This window comes from Mus musculus, chromosome X (genome assembly GCF_000001635.26).
Source record: "Mus musculus strain C57BL/6J chromosome X, GRCm38.p6 C57BL/6J".
NCBI classification, from domain to species: domain Eukaryota; kingdom Metazoa; phylum Chordata; class Mammalia; order Rodentia; family Muridae; genus Mus; species Mus musculus.
Genome location: NC_000086.7, coordinates 152,771,818 through 152,781,648, shown reverse-complemented (window position 1 = coordinate 152,781,648; position 9,831 = coordinate 152,771,818).

The window sequence follows — 9,831 nt, the reverse complement described above, 5'->3', positions numbered from 1 at the left end:
CATGTGATGCCCGAGATGCAACCTACTGATGTTTATCCACTAAGCCTGGCTCCTCTGAATACATCCAAGAAAGAAATAGTATCTTCCTTTGTGGCCCTTTCTCATGGAAGCCCACAGAGACCTTCCATTTAAATTAATGACATCTTTAATTCCAGCACTTTGGAGACAAAGGCAAGCCTCACATCTATCATGGTCTACACAGTGAGTTCCATGCCAGCTAACACTACACAGTGAGATCTTGTCTCAAATAAGCAAACACCAAATAAAACAACTTACACACACACACACACACACAAACACACACACAGAGACTTGAGGGTTTTACCTTTATGTTTTTGAGACAGGGTCTGACTTTGTATACCAGACTGACCTTGAACCCTGAACCCACATAAATCAATTTGTCTCTACATCCAGAGTAGTGGTATTAAAATGGTGTGCTACCACCCTTGACCAACTGATACACCTATGTGCATGAATGGTGAAACAGGACCAAGATTACCAGAGGGGTGGAAATTTTCCAATTTAAAGCTTCCTGATTAGTCTAGTTTACTTCTAGTTTTACTCTAGCCAGGTTTATTGGTGTACACCTTTAATCCCAGCACTTGGGAGGCAGAGGCAGGCAGATTTCTGTGAGTCTGAAGCCAGCTAGGTCTACAGAGTGAGCTCCTTGACTAATAGGGCCACAAAGAGACCTTATCTCAAAATTAAAAACAAAAAGGTTTACTCCAGGACTCCTTAAATCCCACCATGTACCTGCTAGGTCAGTGCCCGTTTAGAAGTCCCACTTCAGTCAAGCCTGTATTCTCTGACAATGATGAGAAATCTGGCAATTTTCACACTTGAACCATAAACAGAGAGTTTTCAGGTGAAAAGAGTGTATAGAAAATATCCACAGGGTTTCTAACCTCTCCCATTATGTCAGAAAAACTATTCATGTAATGCATACAGTGAAATGATATCAATTCTGCTAAGACAAATAACTGATTTGTTATATTGAGATTGTTTTTTATGTGTATGGGTGTTTTGCCTGAATGTACACCATAGGTGTGCTTCACACCCATTAAGGCCAGATGAGAGTATTTATCCATCAGATGATTATTACAGATGGTTGTGTGTTGCGTCCGCTCTCAACCAGCAAGAACGACACAACCACCAATTCTTCTAACAGCAGTTTATTCAGCAAGCTCCAGTCTTCATCTCTCTTGCTTCATCTTTTTCTCCCCCGAACCCCGGGCCTCTCACTCTTATATACTCTCAGCCCCCATCCACTCATAGCAGGCCATGCCACCTCACCAGGCACACAGCTTCAGCCAATCAGGGCGGCAGGGGCATGTCTCCACCAAATATGGACTTGTTTACACCGCCAGCATCATGGTGCAGCTGCGCAGCTCTCAAGATGGTCGTGGTTTATATTCAGGTGTATGAGGAAGTCAGGTGCAAGTCATAAGACTTGGCTGCAGTCCTGGGCGCCATCTTGGGACTGCTGCCACACCTGCTCCTCACAGTTGTGAGCTAACATGGGTGCTGGAAACTGAATCTGGGTACTGTGGAAGAGCAGCAAGTGCTCTTAACTGCTGAGCCATCTATCTAACCACTACATTAGGATTCTTTTTTATTGGTTATTTTTATTTATTTACGTTTCACATGTTATCCCCCCTTCTCCTCTCTGCAGACCTCCTATTCCCCTCCCCCTCTCCCTGCTTCTATGAGGGTGCTCCCCTACCCACCTACCCACTCCTGTGCCTCACTGCCCTAGCATTCCCTTGTGCTGCTTATACTTCAAAATTGTTCTCAATGTTATTAATAACTTAATTCATAGTTAATTGATACATGTACTGTATAAATGTTCAGTTATAAATTTTAACTGTAATTAAATATTATTATTCAAGTTTAAGTCTCTGTGATATATACAGTATATATAAGTCACCAGTTCCCCTTAGGAGCAAGGTGAAGGTTATAGGATCCATTGAGTAGAGGCAGAATATCTTAGTCCCCCCCCCCTTGTGTAGATGAGGAAGTTTACAGATCCTCTTAGATAGACAGGGAAGATGATAGCTCTCCTTAGGCTGAGCCAGAAGGCCTGAGGTCCCCCGGGTCAAGAAAGGACTTCAGAGCAGACCAGAAGCAGCCTGGATGAACACCAGGCTGGTGAGAAGTCCCCAGGTAAATCTCTTCCTTGGGCTTCTGTTCAGATGCTCATGTCTGGGAATAAAAACCAGGGCCACTCTGTTTCTCATGAGCAGCTTGAAGACAGATGGTGTGGGATCTAGATTCTGCTTCCTCCTTTTGCAGTCTGTGACCTCAAACCAAAGCAGCCCATCTCATTTTTCTTTTTCTCTGGTGCACTGTCTTAGCTCCTTTAGCAACATCTCTTTGACATATCTTGGAGCTGGGCAATTGAACAGGCTGTCTGGACATTGAGAGACAAAGATTTGGCCTCTCATGAGGCCAAATACCAAGGAGCTCCTTAGTATTCTTTGTGCTGGTTCATTAACAAGTTGTGCTTTTTTGTTTTGTTTTGTTTTGTTTTTGTTTTTGTTTTGTTTTTCGAGACAGGGTTTCTCTGTGTAGCTCTGGCTGTCCTGGAACTCACTTTGTAGACCAGGCTGGCCTCGAACTCAGAAATCCGCCTGCCTCTGCCTCCCGAGTGTTGGGATCAAAGGCGTGCTCACAGGCTAGTGATGCCTCCTGATATAAGGTTATTTATGGAGACAGCAGCAGCTGCAGGTGCTCCGTGTAGTATGGATGACAAAGGGCATACAGGAGGACCCTGTGACCTCATGATCTGCACGGAGACCCCCGAGTACTGACATGAGGTCACTAGGAATGACAAGGAATACACATCCTTTGTCTGTCTCTTTGCCTTTCCAGACACTGAGCTCTGGGCAAAAATCAACCTCTATACATACACCTGACACTGACATAACAGGCAGAAAATAGAAGAGTTTCTACAGATAGCTATTAACAGAAGGGTATCAGGTTTCATCATTATAGGCTCGGGTGCTATTAAAAGGATAAATAACTAATCTTCAGTAAAGATGATTGACATATGTTGCATTTTATCAGATGGAGGTTTATGCCACTTTTCATATCTTTTTAGAGATACTCCAGATATGTAGCCTAGGCTGGCCTGGAACTCTTTAACAACACTCTTGGCTCATCCTCCTGAGGTCAGGGATCACAGGCATGTAATCAGTTATTAGGATCATGTAATCATATTATCATTTTTTATAGTTTAGGCTTTAATGAAACAGCAAAACCATCCAGGGTTTGTTTTAGCATTGGAATTGCTGGTTTTAATAAGGCTATCTATAATTCTCAGTCTGCATCCATTCACATAGATGACTTCCTATATAACCAATATCAAATTCAAGATGGGGCAAAAGATTGGTGCCCCATCAGTGGAAGTCTGAGTGGTAAGGGTAGTAAGAGATTAATGAGGCAGTGACATAAAGATGTGATTCCATCTGGACCAGTGTGTGTGTGTGTGTGTGTGTGTGTGTTTAGATGTTCTTTTTTTATTATTAGATATTTTCTTCATTTACATTTCAAATACTATCCTGAAAGTCCCCTATACTCTCACCCTGCCCTGCTTCCCAACCCACCCACTCCCTGGACCAGTGTTTTGAGCCACAATAGAGAGTTAGCAGTTGATGCAGGACAATTAGCTCAGTAGCACTGCCCACTCCCTGATAAATTCCATTTAGAAGCTGATTCCTCAGTCTAAGAATTGTTCCCACCAAGGAGATTTTGAAAACAGATCTTAAACAGTATCATTATTATTCTTTTTTTAAAAAAATTATTTATAGCTGGGCAGTGGTGGCACATGCCTTTAATCCCAGCACTTGGGAGGCAGAGGCAGGAGGATTTCTGAGTTCGAGGCCAGCCTGGTCTACAAAGTGAGTTCCAGGACAGCCAGGGCTATACAGAGAAACCCTGTCTCAAAAATAAATTAATTAAAAAAATAAATTATTTATTTTATGTATATGAGTACACTGTCACTGTCTTCAGACACAACAGAAGAGGGCATCAGATCCCATTACATGGTGGTTGTGAGCTACCATGTGGTTGCTGGGAATTGAACTCAGGACCTCTTAATCACTGAGCCATCTCTGCAGCCCCATTCTTCTTCTTAAGATGGTTTCATAATTGAAGGGACTTTTCACACATAGCTAAGATAACAATGTCACCAGAGTAAAAAGTCTATTGTTAATGGGGATGGAATTTCTTATAGTGTTTTTTTTTAACTCTTTCTAATATCTATAAAAAAATTTGAATTTCTCTCTAAACAACCCTCCATCTGTAACCACAAACACCACCAGAATCCAATCTGATTATTTTCCCTTATACATGAATGCCTATGATAAAGTATTCTTATAAAGTAGATCATAAGAAAAGACTAACAGCTAATAATAAAATGCAATTATGACAATGTTAATAATGAAAGAAATGTAACTGTGCTCTCTTAAAATATTATATATGTGTATTCGTTTTTTATGGTAACTGAGACCATGAAAATGGAATCCTTACACAGAGTAGACTACTATTTTAGAGTGTTGCTTTGCACATGGATAATGCTTAACAATCTGACTTTGACATTGCTGGGGAACTTCTGTACTCATTAAAAGACTTCTATTTTCCACTCCTGAAGCTTCTCTACTTTTTCTTGAAGGACATTTTTGTCAATGGGTATCCTTTATTCCGAGTCCTCACCTGACAAAACCCTACACTTACTGCGGATCTCCGAGATGTTTGGGGCCAGCATAAGCTAAATAAGACCTTCTTTCAAGAAACCAAGAAACAAATAATAAAACAAAAGTGGGTAATGGATGAAATAAAAGCTCTATTTTGTGTTTCTTTGTAGTCCTGGATGTCTTGGATCTTGTGATGTGGACCAGGCTGACCTCGAACTCAAGAGATCTGCCTCCTTCTGCCCCATGAATTCTGTCCAGCATATCCACTTATTTTTAAAATTTGTGAGCTTTTTTTTTTAAATAGTGTCAATATTAGCTCAAACTGGCCTGGAACTCAGTATGTAGTCCAGATTGACCTCAAACTCTGTATCCTTCTGCTGCCACATCTGGAGTACTGGGATTATAAAAACATGCCACTGTGCTGGGCATGGTGGCACACGCCTTTAATCCCAGTACTCGGGAGGCAGAGGTAGGCAGATTTCTGAGTTCGAGGCCAGCTTGGTCTACAGAGTGACTTTCAGGACAGCCAGGACTACACAGAGAAACCCTGTCTTGGAAAAAAAAAAAACCAACAAAAAAACCAAACCAAAACAAACAAACAAAAAAGAATGTACCACTGTCCCCATCTTCCATTTACTTTTTCCTAGTTGCAAGACAGGCAGCCTGTCAGTTGTGATTATGAAAAAAATTCATGTAACTCATATGCTTTTTTAAACAAAAGATCTATGGCTTCATACTGCCTAGGTTGTCATAAATTTCTGGGCTCAAATGATCCTCCTGCCTCACCTTCCTGACTCACCTCAGGGGCTTGGCAACCAATCTGACTCACATATGTGACATATTAAAGAACATGCCACCATAGAGACTGAAACAAGAGGTTCATGATTTCTAGAACATCCTGAAAGATCCTGACAGAATGTAAAAGGTCACAGAAGCCTTGAAATCGGCAAAATAGATTTCATTGTTAGCAGAACTAGCTTCACTGATTTAGAAAAATAGAGGTGCACAATGCTCTGGCCACTCCTTGAACCCGTGTGTCTGCCAATGTTTTGACCGTTCCTTGAACCCATGTGTGTGCCCACTGATGAAGCCCATTGTCAGGTGTTTATGATATTGGTTGCTGGGGAAGAGTCGGAAAATCTCCCCAGCAACCACAGCTGGGCCAATCCTGAGTTGCTGCACCTGCACCAGACTCTTTCCTTGTACCCCTCCCATACCCATTTCTTGAGAAATCATTTTAGAATAGATATTGTTTAGATCGGGAAATCCCCTACTCCCTCCTTCTCCTTTCCCCCCTGAGGGCCTATAAAAACTGGGACCTCTTTTCCTTCGGGGGTGACTCTTCTACCCCTGCGTGGGATATGAGTCGTCCCCAGAGCTTTGGCTTTCCCCAATAAAGCCTCATGTGGTTTGCATCAAGCTTGGTCTCTCGTGAGTTCTTTGGGGTTCGCTATTATCCCAAGACTTGAGTGAGGGCCTCCCTTTGGGGTTCTTTCAATCCTGGGTCACATGGTAAGCTCCAGGGAGATTTGGGTTATATTGGAAGACCCTATGTCATCAACAGACCATATCCTAAATGATACAGAATTGCAGGAGATCTCTAAGGGTCACCTAGTGTCCCATGAATGTTTAGGAATAAACATACCCACCCAGAGAAACCTGTCTAATGAGACTACTGAATGCTGGCACTAGGAAAGCCTTATGTTCGCTTGAGAAAAACATGTCTTTCAGAAGAGGCATGGGTGCTCTGACCAAAGTAAGTTAAAACAACTCTCTGGGTCTTAATGTTTTCATTTGTACACTGGGGTGACAGATATATTCACATGTTTGTTAAGAGGACTTGTGTACCATGTGTCTGACATACCATCAGGTACTCTGTGAAGATAGTTTTTCCTTGTGGAGGCTTTCTATTTCAACACAATGCTGGGCCCAGTATACAAACTCTAAATGTGAAATGTGAAGTACCCTGGTTATATAGACAGGCTACATGGACCCTCTTCAGATCACTGCATAGTTCTCTACAGAGATCCATAAATATTACAACTAACATGATTCTATGTGAAAGCCTTTCAAGATCTGATTGGGTAGATGAGGGAGTATTTATCATTTTGTTTTACCACCGGCAGATCTGCAGCTAAGTTAATTCCAGTGTTTGCAACAATAGCTAGTAGAACACTGGAGTAAGGTGACAATGGCAAAAAGGATAGCTTCATGTTGTGGAAGTCTTTCTTTAACCACCCTCTTACTTTCTAATTGTGACAGTTTTCCTGTCTGAATTCATAGGAATATGGTATATTAAGGGGAAAATAGTATTGCCTTTTATCCGTTTTGTTCCTTAGGGGTGTTTGTTTGTTTTATTTTGGTATTAAAGTATCATGTTTTCTACCATTGACTTGCATTTTCAGCCCCCTTGCCTTACTAGATTAATTTTATATTATGTGAATGTGTTTGCCTAAATGTACTGTGTACTATGTACATGCCAGGTGGCTGAGGAGGTCAGGAATGGGTATTGGCTCCCTTCGAAGTAGTTAGAGATGGTTGTCAGCCATCATGTAGGAACTAAGTCCTAGTTCTTTGGGTTTTTGTTTGTTTGTTGTTTTTGTTCATTTGTTTGTTTTTGTTTTGTTTTTTTCGAGACAGGGTTTCTCTGTGTAGCCCTGGCGGCCCTGGAAATCACTCTGTAGACCAGGCTGGCCTCGAACTCAGAAATCCGCCTGCCTCTGCTTCCCGAGTGCTGGAATTAAGGCGTGTGCCACCACGCCCGGCTAGTCTTAGTTCTTTGGAAAAACAACAGGCAATGGTAGCACATGACTTTAATCCCAGCACTTGGGAGGCAGAGGCAGGTGGATTTCTGAGTTCAAGACCAGCTTGTTCTACAGAGTGAGTTCCAGGACAGCCTGGCCAATACAGAGAAAGCCTGTCTCAGAAAACCAAACCAAAATAATAATAATAATAACAACAATAATAATAATAACAACAAGAAAGAAAGAAAGAAAGAAAGAAAGAAAGAAAGAAAGGAAGGAAGGAAGGAAGAAAGGAAGGAAGAAAGGAAGAAAGGAAAGAAAATCCTTGGGGCTGAAGAGATGGCTCAGCTCAGCGGTTAAGAGCACAAACTGGTCTTACAAAGGTCCTGAGTTCAAATCCCAGCAACCACATGGTAGCTTACAACCATCTGTAATGAGATCTGATGCCCTCTTCTGGAGTGTCTGAAGACAGCTAGTGTACTTACATATAATAATAAATAAATCTTAAAAAAATACTCTTGCCGGGCCTTTGATCCCAGCACTGGGGAGGCAGAGACAGGTGGATTTCTGAGTTTGAGGCCAGCCTGGTCTACAAAGTGAGTTCCAGGACAGCCAGGGCTATACAGAGAAACCCTGTTTTGAAAAAAACCAAAATAAAATAAAATAAAATACTCTTAACGACTGAGCCATCTTTCTGGCCACTCTCTGAAATAATACTATACTAGAAATTTGTGTGGATAATGTAGCCATATTTGCCATTTTACCACTAAATTGAACGGTTTGTGTAAAAAATGTGCCATTTGGACTGGAGAGATGGCTCAGAGGCTGCTCTTCCAGAGGTCTTGAGTTCAATTCTTAGCAACCATATGGTTGCTCATAATCGCCTATAATGAAATCTGGTCCCTTCTTGTGTGCAGGCATATATGAATGGAGAACACTGCATATTAAATAAATAAATCTAAAAAACTGTGGCATTCTGATCTCAAAAAACATCTTGAGTATAAATCTCCTTTGTTAGAAGACAAGCCTAAAATAACTGAGCTTCATTTCATAAAGATTAGCTATTTTGAAAGCATAACATTTTTATTAATGTATATTAATTATGCAAAACAAATGAATTTATGACATGTGAAGTACAGAATGGTGCTTGTCACAAACAGACTAGATGGACCCCCTCTATTCCCTGCACATCGCTCTACAAAGAAAGATCTATAAATACTGCAACTAATAAGATCTTGTGTGAAATCCTTCTGCCATCTGATTGGGCAGAAGCAGGCATTTAGCATGTAGCTTTATCACTGGTAGCTCTGCAGCTAAATTAATTCTAATGTTCACAAAATAGCTTGTAGAAACCCAGAGTAAGGCAACATTTTCTTTCAGTGTTGGTGACTGACCCCGACATAATTCACTTGCTAGGAAAATACTAAGGTCCATTCCAGCTCCATTATTGACGTGTCTATAAAAAGATAAAGAGAGGAGAGATATGTTCTATGGAGGTTTGGTGAGGTATGGAGGAAGGGGATGTCTCAGCGGGCCCATGCCAAGGCATCCCTTCCCCCTGAGGGACCAGCCATACGACAGAATAGTATAGAATAGAGTTTATTCAGGGCATGGGGAGGGGAGTTAAGAAGGTAGTAGAGGCAGAGAAAGGCAGACAAAGAGAGTAGAGAAGTAGAGGAGTAGAGGCCAGTCATGAGCATGTGGAGAGAGAGGGGGGAGAAGGGAATGGGGAAGAAGGAGGGAAGGGAAGCAGAGAAAGAGCAAGAGAGAAACAAGAGACCAAGAGAGTGAGGCAGGGGCAAGCAGCCCCTTTTATAGTGAGTCAAGCATACCTGGCTGTTGCTAGGTAACTGTGGGGCGGAGCTTAGACAGAATGTTAACAATCATCACATTTTCATATAGATTAGTTATTGATTAAAGCATGAAAGTTGGTTATTTATCCATTCCTATGGACAAAGCAAATTATACATAATTACCTAGGATTTCACCTCTTTTCTCTCAAAGAAAATAAATGCCAGATTATGGAAATGAAACAGACACCTTTAGCTCTTGCATCCATGGATGTAGAGGCTTCTAGGTCATCACCAGCAGAATATGCTTGCCTTCTTGAGTAAAGAAGTTGAATACTCAACTCAAGGAGCAAGAAGCCAGGAACAAAATATATCTCTGCCTTCCCAAGGGAAACTGAATATATCAACTAATACATCGTAACTTTAGGAATCCCAGTCAGATTGTGTGTCCTAGGTGTGGTGAGGGGGAGGGGGAGATGCTACTACCAGAAGTGTACAAGTCTGATAAAACTAGAGTTTTATCAGAAAGTTATCAGAAAGTTTTTATGTTTTTATTTTCTGTGGGGCCAGAGAGATGGCTCAGCTACTAAGAGCACTGATTGC